General features: G+C 41.5%; 1 long non-coding RNA gene across 1 annotated transcript; it reads left to right on the top strand.

The window, feature by feature from the left end:
• The first annotated feature begins 16,561 nt into the window (after positions 1 to 16,561).
• LOC125534938 (uncharacterized) lies at positions 16,562 to 17,641 on the top strand. The gene is made up of 2 exons (XR_007294561.2): positions 16,562 to 16,783; positions 17,388 to 17,641. It is a non-coding gene; the product is annotated as an uncharacterized LOC125534938 (long non-coding RNA).
• Positions 17,642 to 17,880: the final 239 nt, after the last annotated feature.

Here is a 17,880-nt window from a genome sequence, read left to right as displayed (position 1 = left end):
GTTCTCGATCTTAGTAACTTATCGGTGGTTCGTGATTTTCCGAATATCTTCTCGGAGAGATCACCAGGTTATCACCTGACCGCCATGTTGAGTTCGTGATCAAGTTGTTTTGTTGTAGCCAGCCTTTTCTCCAAGAATCTGTGTGGGATATCCCTGAGCTAGTTGGTTGAGCTAGACAACAACTTGGAGAGTTGGAAGGTAGAAGCTTTGCTTAACTTAGTTCATCTCTAAGGGATATCTTCTCTGTGTGTGTGTTGAAGAAAGATGATATCTTCATCGATTGGTCCTCGTGATCATTTGTTGGATCTATTGTCTTGTCCAAACTTTGATTTGAGTGTGGGCTATCCTCAAATCAAATCAGAACCAACGATGTTCGTAATGTTGTCTTACTCGAGGTTGATTCCTCGGGCATACACCATTACATCCTTTGGGCTGACCAATGCTATCACCTTGTTCACATAGTCGTGGAATTCCATCTTCATGGGAACCTGGATGAATTGTTGTTGAGCCCATCGACAACATTCTTATCTTGTCCATGATTCAGGTCGAACATCTAAGTAGTGTTGGAAACTTTATAAGCATTGCCCTCATGTCCCGTTCATGAAGCATATGTTCGGATGAAAGAAGTGACTTCCTCGAATACATGTGCATTTGATGCAAGTTGCCACCATGAATTCAAGAAAGTCAATGTTGCTTCCTCTAGAAATCATCCCAAGTCAGTCATACACGTGCGAAGTATGCTATGGTTTGACAGGCTCGCTACCTCCATTCCATGTGCATCTCCTAGTACACCAAGCCACTGACTGGTTTGTTCAAGGAGAAAGAGTTCCTTCATAAGAGCTAATCCAAACTTATGAAAGGACTTCGGTATCCTCATTGATGGTTCCCACCAGAACTCGGTAGTGTTTCGTGGTAAGACTACTATGTGTTCATGCTTGTCTGGGACATCATGTTCACATGTATGTAGCATAACCAACTCGTGTTTTGGAGCTTGCTATCGTAGTTCATCTCTTGAGAATCTCGTAGTGTCATCTCGTCGATTTGTGTTGCTACCTTTCCTTTTCCAGACATGCTGTTTGAAATATTCCGTTACCAACCAGATCTGAATCTCAGGCAGATATGATGGTTGGATCATTCCTAGCATTTGCATTTTGTTCCCAGCTTACACCGCCATTGTGCCAATCCCCCATGGGCTGCCCTTCTCAGCAGTTGTTGTCCAAGATCATCTTCCAAAGTGGACTTACCATGGGTCCCATCCATTTTCGATGATAAGCAAAATCATCCATTGTGTTGTCTTCAACAAGGTAGTCCACATCATCCATTCTAGTTCGAGTATGTCATTCTTTTGAACTCCTTCAAATGATCAGTTGTGATTGCCTTAGGTTGGTATAAAGAGTCTCAATGATCTATGAATCAAAAGTAATTCTTTTTGCCACTTAAGGGATATTTCTGCGAGTCACCTTCCTTAAGATGTCTCGTTATGGAATCATAACAGATAACTTCTCGTTATCTTGAAACCATGCACCATGTTATTCAGCGTGGAATTGTGCTTCTCAACTTGAATCTTCGTTCTCTGTTTCACTCCATCCCTTTGGATGTATGTTTCGTGTCTTAGCTCGAGAGATGTTGAACATCTCATTCCGTGAGTTGATCGTCAGTTGCTCGATCTTCATGAAGATTAATTCTTCTAGAGTTTTCCCTTTCTTCTCGTTGTCATGCTGGATGGAGTTCTCAGAACAAGATGTCAAGACAAGGATGATGATCGAATCAACGTTCTTATGAAGTGCAACCTGGATCGTGAAGTTTGTGTTAGCTTTGTGCCTCCCTGTCTTCTTACCTCACGTCTTGAATCTCGGGGCGAGATTCTTGTTTAGTGGGGGTGAGTTGTCACATCCCTAGTTTTGGTAATTCCTAGTGCTAGCATCTGGTGTTGCATCATGTTTAAATTTTATCTAAATTTGAAATAGGGGTGATCAATCCCTAGCACTGAAAGAACTCAACTAGGTTCAACTTAAAAACATTTTCAATGAACCCAAAGTGCCTCAAGAAAAGTTCATGATTTTTGGTTAAGGTAGAAACCTCTGCCAAAAATGATGAATATATTTCTAGGACATTTTTGGATTTTTGAATTAATTCATATTGTATTTGACTTGGGGTTATAAATTCCTATAAATACTTTTATAGCTCCAATCATTCTGAACAATATTGTGGGGCTTTGGGCTAGTCCATATTGCATCCACAAATAATTTCAGAAGAAACGAAAATGGTTTAGTATTATTACTAAATCAAAACAGAGCAAAATAAATAGAAAACAGAAAGAAAAATAGGAAAAGATAAAGGAAACTTACCTGGCAGCCCACTAGAGAGGCCCAACCCACCAGGTCCCACTGCCTGTCATCCTCCACCTCCTACCAGTGGGCAGGAGGGCGCGTGCTCGCCGTGCGCTGGCACACGCGCGGCCACCTCCTGCTTCTGCCGATGCAGGAGAGGCTCCTGAAGCCGCCACGCAGCACTCTGAACCCCCTCGACCGCTCCCCTCTCTCCCTACCTCACCTCTCTCGCTCTCTTTCCCGAAGCCGAGCGGAGACGTCGCCGCCGTTCGCTGCCGCCATGGCTACCGCACCCCCCCCTCGCCCTGCCGCTGATCCCAGAAGCACCGCCGCGTTCCCCTCGTCCTCTCCACCGAGCTGTATAACGACGGACGCCCTAGAATGTTGCCATCGCCGTCATCATCAACCTCTGCCCCGACGATCGCCGCCGTCAAATACGTCATCGTTCGGCCTTCCCCGAGCCGACTGAGCTTCTCTACGTGACCGGTGTGAGCTCCCGCTCTGAACCCCTCTTTTCCCCACCTAGTTTGCGCCATGTAGCCTCGTACTCATGGGAGCCGATAGCTCCTCACTGTCGGCTATGTTGCCGACGTCGTTTTAGCAACTAAGGCTCACACCCGGTTGTGTCATCGCGCTTAGAACGCTTCTAGAAGCCCGGAACACCCAGCCTCTCGTCCTGCCATGCCTTGTAGTGTCGCTCCCATCATCTCCCGAACTTCGGTCGCCAGCATGGCTGACGAGCTCGATGCTCCTGCGCTCTCCCGCTCGCCCCAGCACCACCAACATGCTCACTACGTCCCCGGGAAGCGAACGCGCCGCGCCGTTTGCTCTAGCTCGCGCTGAAACCCCGCACCCGCTCGAGCCTGACCTCGGCCGCCGCTAAACCTCATCGCCGACATCATTTCCCACCACCCCGCGGCCTCCCGTCCGGTCCTTTGGATGCGGACTAGCGAGAGGACCTCCCTGGTGCTAGTAGCGCGATGAACTGCCGTCCCTAACGCGAGTCCGGCGAGCTCTCGCCGTCAGTTTGGTCATTGCCGGCGTAGATCCGGTGATGATGACGTGGCTGCTTAATTAGGGTTTAATCACCTAGTTAATTAACCACTTTGACACAGACAGTTGGGCCCCGCGCCCTTATTTAATCAAAGTTTAGTTCCTGTTTAGTTTTAGCTAACCACAGAAGGCCCACGTGTCAGTTTGACCTTGGCCCAGTCAGCGTTGACTAGATCCACCTGTCATTGATCCTGACCAGCACTCTATCACTGACCAGTGGGACCCACTAGTCAGGCTTGACCTGGACAGCCGTAGTTGACTCACTAACGTCATGCTTGCACAACACTGACGCAGTTAAACATTTTCTGGATTTAAAATAATTCAGGAAATTCCAGAAAATTGTATAAACTTCAAAAAATTCATAGAAAATAACCTCTAACTCCAAATGATATAATTTATATATGAAAAATGAGCAAAAAATCCAATTCTATCCATCTGTACTGGTTTCATGCATGTTTAAACAACTTAACCTCACTGTTTAGTTCAAAACATGATCATGCACTATTTGAATTCATAGCTTGAATATGAATTTGAACCTTGAGTTCAAATCAACTCAAACCTTTCTGTTATTAGCTGCATTAGCTCAATCACAGCATATTGACATGTCATGATCATGCATCATATTGTGCATTGCACTGATTGTATTCTTTCTGTGTTTGTCGGTGATTGTTCCCCCTTGGTAGACGTATGTTTCGATGATGTGATCAATGACATCGATGAAGAGCTATCTCGCTCCAGGAAAGCAAAACCCCCTTGTTCATTCCGATACAATCCCACTATCTCGCTCCTGCTCTCTTTTACTGCATTAGGAGAATATTGATTCAACTGTTACATGCTGCGGTGGTTGAACCCCTTTCCTCTGCATGACCTGTCATTGCCACAGTAAAAAGATGAAACCCACTAGCGTGAGTAGGAATTGTTTGAGCCCTGATGTGCCTACTCATTCATGCTTGTTTTTCATGCCTGCTACTGCTTAGAGTTGAGTCAGGTCCGATTCATCGGGGATGAACTGGAATGTGGTGAACATGTCCTACCGTTGAGAGCTAAGTGTGTGAACACGATTTGGTAAAGGTAATGGTGAGAGGCCATGTAGGAGTACATGGTGGGTTGTCTCATTGCAGCCGTCCTCAGGAACTGAGTTCTGTGTTTGTGATCCATGAACAGTTACTACCACACATTGGGCTCCGGTCGCTCCAAGCTCTGTCGACTTATTAATCAACCCGATCTTTGTCCAGGAGTTGCAACTAGTTTCTGGTGTTTGTAGGTTGTGTTAGTAGTCTACCAAGTGGCATCCGGTACAGGTGGGCTTGGGACAGACTAGGCACAGTGGCACGGTGTACCAAGTGGCACCCGGATGGTGGGCTTGGGAACCCTGCTCACATCGTTTGGGGCCGTGAGCGACATTCCGGCCGGATCTCCTTGCGTATGGAACCCGAATAGGCGATAAACCTGGACTAGAGACTTCTGTGGTTAGTCAGGTCATGGTCGACTCCCTCACCAGGCTTCCGCTTGGAGGTTGCCGAGATACACGACATGTACGTGGTGGTAAGTGCCGAGAGCGTGTGTGAAGAAGTACACCCGTCCCCGTGACTCACATATTACTTCCAAAACCAGATGCAAGGACCGATGAAACCGTTCCAGATGATATGACCGAGCTCAAGTGGGAGTTCGATGAAGACTCTCGCCGTTACTACGTGTCTTTCCCAGATGATCAGTAGTGGTGCCCAGTTAGGGCGATCGGGGACTATGTTGTATTTGGGGTTTATCTTTATTTTGGTTCCGTAGTCGGACCTTGAGTGTACTTGGATGAATGTAATGTTATTTATGCATTTGTGTGACATGGCAAGTGTAAGCAAACTATGTATCCTTTTTTCCCTTATTGTATTACATGGGTTGTTTGCGAAGATTACCTCACTTGCGACATTGCTTTCAATGCAGTTATGCCTCTAAGTCGTGCTTCGACACGTGGGAGATATAGCCGCATCGAGGGCATTACAAACTATGTATGTATGGATGGAACTATGTATGTATGGATGAAACATAAGTATTGGATATCTCATATATTTTCTATGAAACTTGCCCTGTGAAATATATATATATATATATCATATATTTTGCTGTGAAAATGCTTGAATATAGCAAAAAACAGAATGAAATGGGGCAATACAGGCACTTTGCCATTTACCACGGACAACAAAGGGGTATTTACCGTCTGCCACAGATGGAAAAGTGGCCACATGGCAGCAACCTATGCTACCTGGGAGCACTGGCACTGACCCATTTGGTCACTTGTCCGTCTGTGCAGACGGCAAAGGATGGTGTCGTTTGCCGTCTGTGGAAGACGACAAAGAAAAAGAGCGGCAGACGACAAAGAAAAAGAGTGGCACATGGCAAAAGCGGGGAGGAGTGACATCAACCACGGGTCTACTGACGTCAGGAAGCAAACAACAAAGGGGAGGACATGTTTGCCATCAGCTGGCAGACGGAAAGTCTCCTGTTTGCCACCTAACGTGGCTAACGTCTATTCTTTGTCGTCCACTTTCTGTGTCGTCTGCTTGGGTAGGAAAGCTGACGGCAAAGGTCTTTGTTGTCCACTATGCTAAAACACATGGCAAAGAGGCTCTTTACCGTAACTGTCAGTGCCAAAAGAGTATTTCATCAGCAGTAGACGATAAAGACCTTCGCCATCCACTTTGGTCATTTGTCGTCTGCCATGGCAGACGGAAAATCAGCTGATTCTTGTAGTGGTTGTAGGTCAGAACCATCCTAATGCAGCTATACAGGATAATCTTGCCCAAGCAAATGATGACTTCATACCTGTTCCACAGTCCCCTATGCTGGAAAACTCTGCTCCTACCATGGCCAACAGCCCAGTATTTGTCCCAAGCAACACTGCTATGAATTATGAGACCAATACTGCTGCTGGTAGCTCTGAATACTACCCAAATATCTATGGAGATGATGAATTGTCGGGTAGTATTGTTGCACTGCAAGGCCTCATTGACAATCTGGTCTCCAATTCCCATGATATCATTCCCAAACTTAGAGGAGCCAAGACTGTAAATGCCAAATTTAACCTTTTTAATGCAACAACCTACATTTGACAGCTCTGCTAGCATTGTTGAGATTACTGAGGAATATTTTGCTGAAACTAGCAAGCCTGTGAATGGCCCCAAAAAGAGGAAGAAATAGGTCCTTGTGGATGAGTCTCTCTGTAGGCGAAGTGGAAGGATTGCTCAAATCAACATGGGGTTTAAAGATAAACTATTTGTACTGGTTGCTAAAGAAAAGGGCAAGGAGAAAATGCAGGCTCCACAGTCTGAAGCAAAAACTATCAATAATAAGAAAACTGAAGTTGCTTTGAATTTGGGCCCCAAATTTGATGCCTTTGTTGTGGATAAGCAGGCAACACCTCTCGAGTGCTCCCCATTGACACATTGCAGGCTATTGGTACTGGGTCTTGCAAGATGGAACTTTATGAAGTGTCATCCACCTAACTTCAGTATGACAGTTCCAACGAATAGTCAACATTTCTAGATTGAGGAATTCTAGATTGAACTCGAGGGCTTTATTGAAACAGTAGGAAACCATTGGTTGAACAATGCTCACTTTGGTGACTCAGCAAAAAACAATGTCTCGAAATTTAAGTCAATCAAAAAAGGCTTAAAAAATTGGAGTAAAAAGCTATGACAGCTGAACCTGACCATGCAGAAATGTTGTTTCCATGTCAAGTTACTTGATGGGCCAGAAGATCAAACACCATTGTCCAAGCCCAAAAAGAACTTCAGGAAGATACATATTGATCATACCAATAACCTCCTTGAAGCTGAGAGAAAATACTAGAAAATCAGAGCAAATATCAAATGGGCCAAATTGGTTGATAAAAATACAAAAAATTCCATACCATTGCTACTCAAGTATTCAGAAATAATTATATATCCTTCTTACTGAATTCTGACAATAATATTGTCCATGGTCATGAACAGAAAACTGCTATTTTGTGGCAATCCTTGAAAGACAGAATTTGTACAAGAGAAACTACTATAAAAAACTTAAACATTGATGAATTAGCCAGCCATGAACATCTACAAGATCTAGAGAAGCCCTTCACCAAGGAATAGGTTGATGAGGTGATTAAGTCCATGCCAAATGATAAATGATGAGGCCCTAATGGCTTTAATGGACTATTGTTGAGGAAATGCCATCATACCATCAAAGAAATCTTTTATAAGCTAATCTAAGACTTTCATGATGAAAAAGTAGACTTATCGCTAGTCAACTCAGCATACATAGCTCTCGTTTCTAAGAAGGAAAATCCTAAGACCCCCAATGACTTCAAGCCCATCTCCCTGATGAGCATGTGAATCAAAGTACTCACCAAAATTTTAGGAAACGGAGTACAAAAGGTCATTATTCCTATGGTCGGTGTAAACTAGTATGGTTTTATTAAAAAAAATACCATTCAAGCCCGCCTTGCATGGCCTTTTGAGTATATCCATATGTGCCACTAATCCAAGAAGCAGATCATCATCTTCAAAATTGATTTCGAAAAAGCATTTGACAAACTGGATTAGAATGACATACTATACATGGTTAAACACCTAGGCTTTGATGAATGGACTGGGTCAATCAAACGGTTACTCACAACGACATATGCATTTTTTATTCTCAATGGAGTGCATGGTAAGATTAAAAAATTCAAAGTAGGAGTCATCCAAGGAGACCCATTGTCCCCTATACTCTATGTCATTGATGCTGAGCTTCTACAAGTTTATTTAATAAATCATGGCAAGAAGGTTATCTGTCTAGTCCTATTGAGAACCATGGTTGTATGAACTACCCCATCATATAGTATGCATATGACACATTGATCATCATGCCAACTGATCGTAAACAACTCAGTCACATGGTACACATATATAAAATCTCCTCTGAATTCACCGGGCTTAAGGTAAACTATAGTAATTCCTCCCTTTTACCAATTTAAATCTATAAAGAAGCTAGCCAACTCACCTCCACAAGGCTCCCCCGATTGGAGCTTCGTCGGCCGTCGGATCTGCCCCTCTGGCTCGCCTGCACCATTGGATCTTCACTTGCAGTTAAATCATTTTTCATCTCTCAGTCATTTTCCTTGCCCAATGACGAGTGGGCTCGTCTCAAGTTTGCATTGGCTGTCTCAGCAGCAGGTCATCTTCGGGCGGGTGAACCTTTCCTCGTGCGCCGCGCGTCCCGTGGCTGGGACGAGGAGCCCATTGGACATAACCGCACCAAACCCTAGCCCCCCATCCACAGCCACCCGCTCCTTCTCACAGCCGCCACACCATTCCTCCCTTCCGCCCCCTCCTCCTCCCCGGATCCCCACCAGAGCGCCGACCTGTAGGCAAAGGGCAACATCGACGACGCTCAGTTAGATCTGTAGGAGAGAGAAGATGAGAGGGAGACAGAGGAGGGAGAAAGAGAGGAAGAGGGGAGGAGGCATGACGTCGGATGGGAGGGAGCAGGGGAGGGCCAAGAGGCCAGCGGTGTGGGGTGGAGCAGCGAGGCCGATGACCGGGCAGCAGACGCCTCACGGGGTGGAGGAGAGGCCGGCGATAGGGAAAAGCAGGTGATAGAGGTCGTCACCTCTCCTCACCTCCTCTCATGTTCCAGTGGTGGCGCCGCCGGGGATGAGGGGAGCAGCAGCCACACCAGGCGGTGATGCTGGCAAAGCGGTGGTCCATGGTGCCTTCATCATTGTCGTCCTCGCCAGAAGGTGAGGCCAAGATGGATCTCAACATTCTCTGTGAGATTCGTCATCCATGCAAGATGCAGAAGAAAAAATCATGCAGGTTCCCCTGTTGTTTCCCTTGGTTCTTTAATCTAATTTGGATATCTTGTTTTATGTTTTTCTGAAGAAGATGTGTGTAGATCGAACGAAGAAGAGAAGAGGAAGGATCTTGAGGAAGAGGAAAAAACGGTGAGCTCTATCTCTAATCTGCCTAGATATTTTTCGTTTCCAAGTTATACTCTAAATCATGTATATGGACAAATTAATGGGTCTGATAGTGATTGTTCTTTGTGTTTTTTATTGGTTCATTTCTTGGTTATTTACTACTCTCACTTCAAGATGCTTGTTCATTCTCCTTACCTGCATTTCTCCCTCACTCCGATCAGGCAATGGGACTGTTGATCGGGTACAAGAGCTTCTTCAGAAAACCCATGTTAGTTTTCTAAATCGCAATTTTGTTCAAGGTAAAACCAGCCAAGCCGGAGACTACTACAACCCTTTTTGCAATATATAGTTGAGAGAATTCGCCCCTGCTACTAAATCATGTATATATGGCTGCTAAATTGTTATGCTTTTGGTCTTTTCTGAATTTAGTTAGCATAAATACTTCTAGAATACCTCTTATAATATGGAAGTCTGTTCATGCAGCTCTGAATGTTGTTCCGTTCCTTGATAAATACATCGCTCTACGGGGTTGATTAAAGAAGTTAACTCTTCTTCATAAAAGTTTTTCAAATGCCCTGATGGGACGACCCTAAACACGGATAGTTAAACATGGTATATCAAATCAAACACCTGATTGGTAAAATGGAGTTCTATTGGTCCTAACTGCTGTTCTAAATCCTTCAAAAAGAAAAAAAGTGCTATACTAAATAAACTATCTGCTCTATTATTTTTATCTATTAGTCTTGATTCCATCCATGTATTTATAGTACCCTGGGTAGCTGTAGCAGTGGTGCTCTTTGTTTCTCTCTCTTTAGGGAACTTTCGGATGGGATTTAGACAAGGAAAAGGAGACCCATGTGAAATCGACCATCCTGGTGGTGCCTCAACCAATGCGGGTCGACGAATAGCACCGGTGAGCGCGGTGCTTGGTGCAGCGAGCTGGATAGGAGGCAGGAGAGGTGTCCATGGGTGTGGCTTGGGGACCTCCACACGCATCAAGAGACGACGAGTGCATCCGACGCCACCATGTTGCAGGTCCTGGGGAACAAGGTATTGGCATTTGTAGTTGTACAACACTAGCGAACCGGCAAGCGATGCAGTTGTTTGGTCCATTCCCGTGTTAACTATGAACTGAATGGCTATTGTGTTGATGCATATATTCATATAATTGAAGTTTAGTTTTATTATGTCCATATCTTTGATTCTTAATACTTTAGTGTGGTCTGAGATATAATGAATTATTTCATGTCTATCTCATATCTATTTATACTTTGTTTGGAAATTGCAGCATCCTCTCCTAACTGCTTCTACTGCACTTCATGGAAATAGCTTTTCTTTGCTGATGTGATTTGGATTTTTGCTCTACGCAACCATTTCTTGTGATTAGCTTCAGAAGATGGCGAGAGCCGTTGGTCAAATTAGTTTGCTAATTTGATTCATATCCTTTGAAAAAAAAACTATGTTCATAGATCATGTTGTATGCGATTAGGATGCTCCCTTCTTTATTCATTAGATTCAAGCAGTTTGTTTGTGCGGCAATCTTGCTGCTGACATCAGATTTTACAATTTGGGGTGTGGGTTTTGCTACTGGTGACACCCCATGAATAGTAGCTAGTGCGTACATTTTCATAGATATTTATATCATACTGAGATAACACTCTTCCAAGCGGAATGTTTGTTTTTATATACCTCTAGATGCTAATTTACCGTTCTTAATTTTGGCGGGGATATTCCTTCATGTGCTTGGTTGGCTGTCAATGCTATCCAATTTTTTTATATCTCCCATGGCTAAATTTAGTCCAACATTTCGAGTATATATCTTCTTCTGCTATCAATGTTAATTCTGCCATAAGCATATTACTCTCCTAGCATTTTTTTTCTTTCGATGAAAAACACAAACACTTGTTCAGTTTTTTACTACATAGAAAAAGATAAGTTCAATTTGGTTTCTAATGTTCATGTCAGCCTTTGCCTAAGCAAAAAAAGGTAACCAGTTTATATTGTAATCTGGTTTTTAGTTTTTCTTTGATTCAACCTTTTTTTTGTGTTATGTCTAACTATTAGATTGTCTGGAACATCTCAGAACAACCTTTCGTGTCCCTGATATTATCTCGTTTCCTGAACAATATTATTTTATTTGCTTTATCTGCCACCATGAATTCCTAGAGTTCCTTTCTCTCCTTCTAATTGACATTCTTAGATGTGATTCTATTAGAAATTTTGTGCCATGGCAGAAATAACGGTTGATTGCTCTGGTTAAGCCTTTATGTCAGTTATTGTTGAGGGTGCAGTTTCTCATTTTTCAGAATTTGTAGTAGCCGGGATGTGTATACTATGGATAACTGAACTGGTGTTTAGGGGTTTCAGTGCAGGACTGCTACTTGCTTGATTAGTTAGATCAACTGGTGTTTAGAGATTTCAGTGTGAGTAATTTTTCAGTTTCGATTGCAGGGCTTTGATATGCACCATGAGGATTGAAACAAGTCTTATATAGGGCTGCTAAATTATTATGATTTTGATCTTTTCTGAATTTAGTTAGCATAAATACTTCCAGAATACCTCTTATAATATGAAATTCTGTTGGTAACAACACTGATTTTGCCTGTTTGTGGAACATGCTTCATTTTTGCAGGTAAAAGAAGGAAGAGAACATTGGAGAAAAAGGCAGCAGGACGGATTCTCTAAGCTTTCTCAAATGTTTGAACAATTAGAAGATAGTTACAATCATTTTTCTCTTGCCTTATTACATCTTGATGTTAACAGGCTTTGGAAGGTACTATGCGCCCCGTTCAAGGTTTACATAATTTGCACCATCCTATTACAGTTGGTTCTGATGACATAATTGACTAGTTCTTCCTTGAGTAAATTAATATTGTGGCTGCTACTCCTTTGTGCATTGTTACATAGAGTTATATAATTGTGAAGGTGTGTACACATCAACATATAATTCCCACGATCCTATTACAGTTTGTTCTGACGACAATATTGAGCAGCTCTTACTTGAGTAAATTGTGCAGCTCTTCCTTGAGTAAATTAGTATTGCAGTTACTAAGCCTTTGTGCATTCCGATACAGCTCTACTAAAATACTAATTTCTTATGCCCATTTTAAACCGAGACCCGACTTTACATCATTTCTATTCTCATCCATTCTCCTAAATTTTAGTCCCCTTCAGCAATGCTATGACCTGACACTTCATTTATATATATATATATATATATGAAAAAATGACCGTAATTTTGTTGTTGTGATGCCACCCAAAGGGCTGCAAGCCCAAGATAACATCGGTAATATCCTTCACATATTTGGAAGGCGCGGAACAATATCGTTTCAACTTAGTCAGGTGCTGGCCCAAGGATGTTATTTCTCGCTGATATTTTATTTAATTATTTTGAAATGAGACAAAAGACTTCCATTTTCATTAGCTTACAAAATAGTGAGAATTTCCTGGTTAGTTGAGGAAAACCGGGCTAAAACCAATACAACTCAACCCACACAACATGGGTACCACCAGCCAACCTGGCCACATGCTAACAGATGGCTACACACGCGAACAATGGACAACTCCGACTTTCAAGACGGGCTTCACAAGGGAAATATGCAGGATTTGCGCTGATCATGCCCTCCGCAAATGATCACCGAGTGTCTATCATCATCACCACCTGGACTCCCTCAGAAATCAACGCCCCCGAAATGGCCGCCGCGGCGAACCACATCATTCACATGAATTGTAGACAACTTTGTTGCTGATGTGAATATCTCTGGATGTGATGTCCGTCATTCACATCTTATAGATTATATAACTCTGTGCTACGAAATTAGAATTTGTATATACATCTCATTATAGACAACAAAATATACCATGTTTTTCCTACTAAAGAGGATTAGATTTGTTACATGCATTTTGTTTCAAACAGAACTCTATGTTACCAAATTTAATTGTGTATATACATCTTATTGTTGATAACAAGCCCTGTTTTTTTCATATAAGAAAGATTAAATTTGTTGTCATATGTGCATACCCGTAACTATATCAACTAAACCATGGATTTCTTTTCATCGCTAACATGGAATTAGCAGGTCTCTGCGCCATTTGGCGCAACGGGTGGTTTAGTTGAAGGTTCTTGCAGCATGAAACTATTTTCATCGACAACATGTCTTCAGCGGGTCTCTGGGCCATTTGGCGCAACGGGTCAACTAGTGAACATAACAGATGAAAGAGCTCTGCAACTTGCCAACATACTTGGATGTAAAAAATAAAGCATGCATTTCACATATCTTGGTTTACCAATGGGCTCCACAAGACCAAAAATTGATGATTTGATGCCCATGGTGTCAAGATTAGATGTCAGGCTATCTGGTATCGCACCTATGATCTCATATGCAGGAAGATTTGTCCATCTTAAAGTCGTGGTCAATGCATTGCCCATTTTTGCAATGTGCAACATCAGAGTTGCCTTTACCATCCTAGATCATTTTGAAAAATCTGGCAGGTGCTTCTTATGGTATTGGAGGAATATCAACGAACATGGCAAATGTCTAGCCAAATGGGGAAGGTATGTTTAATCAAAAAGATAGTGGCCTAGAGTACTAGAGCTCAGAACTCAGAACAGAGCATGTCTGACAAAGTTCATACACAAGTTCTTTAATAAGTATGACATAACATGGGTGAAAATATTATGGAACTCATACTAAAACAATGGTGAGCTACCAACTTATCCAACAAAGGTTGGATCATGGGTGGAGAGATTGCTGCTATGTTCTAAATGATTTCAAAAGCATGTAACTTTGCAAAGTTGGTGATGGATCTACTTTCAGGTTATGGTACGATAAATGGGAGGATGATAATCTTGAGAATAAATTCCCCAACTAATTTCATATGCTAAAAACAAGGATATAACATTTGCTGCTACACATGATATAGCTACGGAAGGTCTATATGAAATGTTTCATCTAGGCATGTCAACTGTTGCCGTACAACAAATCATATCTTTGAGGAACATGATCAATATTGCAAGCAACAATAACTGAGACAATTGGCACTTCTATTGGTCATCTACAAGGTATTCCACCAAAAGGATTTATCTATAATTCATTGGAAACCCACCATATACCCCTTAACCATTCCAATGGATTTGGAAATCTGGATGCTTAGCGAAAAAAATACTTCTGGTTACGGCTACTTGATAGGCTAAATACTAGAGACTTGCTAGCAAGGAAACACTTCTGTATTCAATCAAGCAAATGTGTCCTATGTGATGATGAGCCTAATGAACACCTGAAGCATCTATTTTTCCCGTGTGACTTCATCCACAATTTCTGGATATCTATTGGGATTGAATGGAACACTGACCATAGCATCAACCAAATGCTAGATAAAGCAAAAAACCAGAAAAAACATTCAATCATTCAGAGCATGCTTGATTGCTAGATGCTGGTCCATCGAGAAGAACAGAAACATCATTATTTTTTACCACAAGACAAATAGCTTAGAATATTGCAATGCTTGTTTCAAGGAACAATTACAGTCATGAGGAAAGCAAAACCAAGCCGGAAGGAAGGGATGCAAACTTAGCTAGATTATTTGTAAATCTATCATAGGCATACACATAGCCATATTCACATTGTACATCGACTTGTAACACCACTCTTATATTAATCAAAAAAGTGTTACAGTAGGGGTTTACCCTACTATTTTTGCTCAAAAAAATATATAAGACTTTTCCCAGTAGTGAAAGGGAGATGCAAGCATTGTTGGTGAAGTAGAAAATGGTACAAGAGAAGTCGACAATGCAATATGCATGTGGATCTTTAATAGCAGATATATTTTGGTCATATTGCACCATATCATTCGCTTCTCATCGTTAGGTGCTTAAATTTGACCTTCCCATTTGATCTTAAAAATTTAAGTCTGATTGGGAATCACAGTGTTTGATAAAATAGGTGGGATGTGGGAAGTGAAACTTTAGTGCTCGCTATAACGTGCTTGAGGCATTTTTTGAGATCTACGGTAGCAGTGCGTGGGCATTGTACTGGTATAACATAACTATATACAGGTGTAAATGTTCCTTCAAAAAATTACATGTATGTGTTTCGAATTTTGAAATTGCATATGTGTCCCAATTTTTGATATTTAAATAATACACTATCATTTATTGCAATGCACGTGCAATTTCCAGTGAAGGACAATTGGCCGGTGATCTGAGTGTACATGGTACTTGTGAATAATGGGCCGCAGCACCATGTCCAGCTGCTCTTGAGTGAAAATGGAGTGAAAGCTTGCTCCGAGATACTATCGTCATTTTCCAACAGGTGGTTTTGAAGTAATTCAGGTTGCCTCAGTCACCAAGGGATAGGCCTCCGTCTAACTCTGCATTGGTCTCAAGCCCTGTTTCAGGTTGGGACGTACCGTGCCAAGATCATCACTTTTGTAAAAGTTGGGCTGGGTGATCGATCCAAAAATATGCACCAAGTTGCAGAGATAGTGCATCTGCTCAACGAACACAACACTGAAATTCATAAGATTATTAGTCATGGGCAGAATAAAGCTGGGCATGTAATGGTGGCAATTGGTCATGGAGAGCAGCACACAGCTTCTTGGCTTACACATGCTCGCTCCCCAGGAGATTATCATTATGATTACCGATGATTGTAAAATTGTTATAGCTTGAGTAATTAAATACCCCCCGCCAGCGGAAAAAAACGCGCCACCGCCCCAAATGAAACCTGCATAGTTGACTAAAAAAATCAAAATAACAAATTCAATCAAATATCAGGTGACTATGCACTAGCCAGACCGTATGTGCAACGCACTGTGTCTTATTCAAAAATCATAGGTGCCAAATACATAAACTAATACCAAACTATCAAGATGACACATTTTCTTATACACTATGTATCTTGTTACGGAATACTACTAATTAATTTCCCTTGTAATTTTTGAGCGAATAAATACCATAATCTTGGTATGGAGTATTACTAATTAATTTCGTCTGTAAATAATATTGGGAGCCAATAAAATGTCACAATGTTATAATGGAAAACTAATTAATTTCATATGGTTATTTTTAGGAGGCAATAAATGCCCTAATTGTGTATATGGAATACTAAGAAACTCCTTATGGATGTATTTGTAGTCTGTCAATCGATACCTATAGGATATTCCATGATGTGCGTATAATCCGAGGATCCTTATTAATCACGGCGAATTGTAAAAAGGAAACTCGCCAAAGCAGGAATGAATAAAATGGCAAACATTGATACTCCAAGAATCGGCCATGCCTCTATATAAACAGCAGAAGGAACCAGCAAAGTGGTACAATTCTAAACCAAACGGACATAGGATAAGAGAACACTAAACAATTTCATTATGGCTCTAATCCGGATCAACACTGGTGTTCTATGCTTGATGGCACTTTTGATGGTTTCAACCACTTTATTGTCGAGTGAAGCATCACGGAGGAACATAGGTACATTTCTATTTACCAGAGCTTATCAACTGTAGTATATATGAATTTGTGGTTTCCTAGAGCTAGATAAAAAATTGATCCTATTGCATCATTCTCTGTTGCCAATGATATGAATGTTTCTTATGAAGTTTGATCGTTCAAGTTAATATATGCAAGTATTTTTGCAAGAGAAAAGTGTTTCAACCGTGCCTAATAGAGTGAGGTGTTTAGTTAAGATAGGCAAGTATCTTTTTCCTCATACTCGCAAAAAATAGATATAAAACTATTTTTCCTTGTAGTGCAAACTTGTGCGTCGCGTTCGTCCCCTTATTTAAAAGTTATCATGCCTCATAGTACTTTAAACCTAGTTTTATTTAACAATGGCATGGAAAGAAAGAGGTGTTTTCCTTGTGATTTTATGATCACCATTACAATTCTGTCGTGGTACATATGGTTTCCATAGTACATAATAATTATATACCAGCCAGTAGATGTTCTTCCTATGTTTGTATTAGCACTCCACTGTTGTCCTACTATTTGCATAGTACATTGATTTCACAGAATCCTAGTTTAAATACGAACAACAAGAGGTTCTGATGGCACCTTTTATTTTTTATTGTTGTAGGCAAGGAAGCTAACATTGGCGTCGAGGGGCACCGTGAACCCTACACTCCATGTACGGATCCTTCATTTTGTAATGATATCTGCAACAGAGATGGTTACGGAGGTGGGACCTGCCATGATGGTCACTGCGAATGCATCAGATAATTGTAGCAAGAAAATGACCAAGAATAATGTTTGGAAATAAAGATTCACTTGGGAGCATTATGAATTGTTTTTCTAGCTGGAATAATTTAATTGAACATTTTTATTTTCCTACTCTTTGTATTTGAACCCGTATCATGGCCTTTTTTAACATAGATGCTCACATACACGTGCATTACACTCACGGTATTGGGACAATTTTTGGGAAAAATTAAAATTAAATCTACCACGAAAGTATAATTAATACTATGATTTCAATCAGAATGTTTTTTCATCTGAATCTGGAACTATACTCTAGATAGTGTCAAATCTTTTAAACTTATCCATACCTTTGTGCAGACCTTGATGTATCG

The sequence above is a fragment of the Triticum urartu genome, chromosome 1A (assembly GCF_056163025.1).
Source record: "Triticum urartu cultivar PI428250 chromosome 1A, HENAU_Tu73, whole genome shotgun sequence".
NCBI classification, from domain to species: Eukaryota; Viridiplantae; Streptophyta; class Magnoliopsida; order Poales; family Poaceae; genus Triticum; species Triticum urartu.
This window is presented reverse-complemented; position numbering and strand designations above follow the sequence as displayed.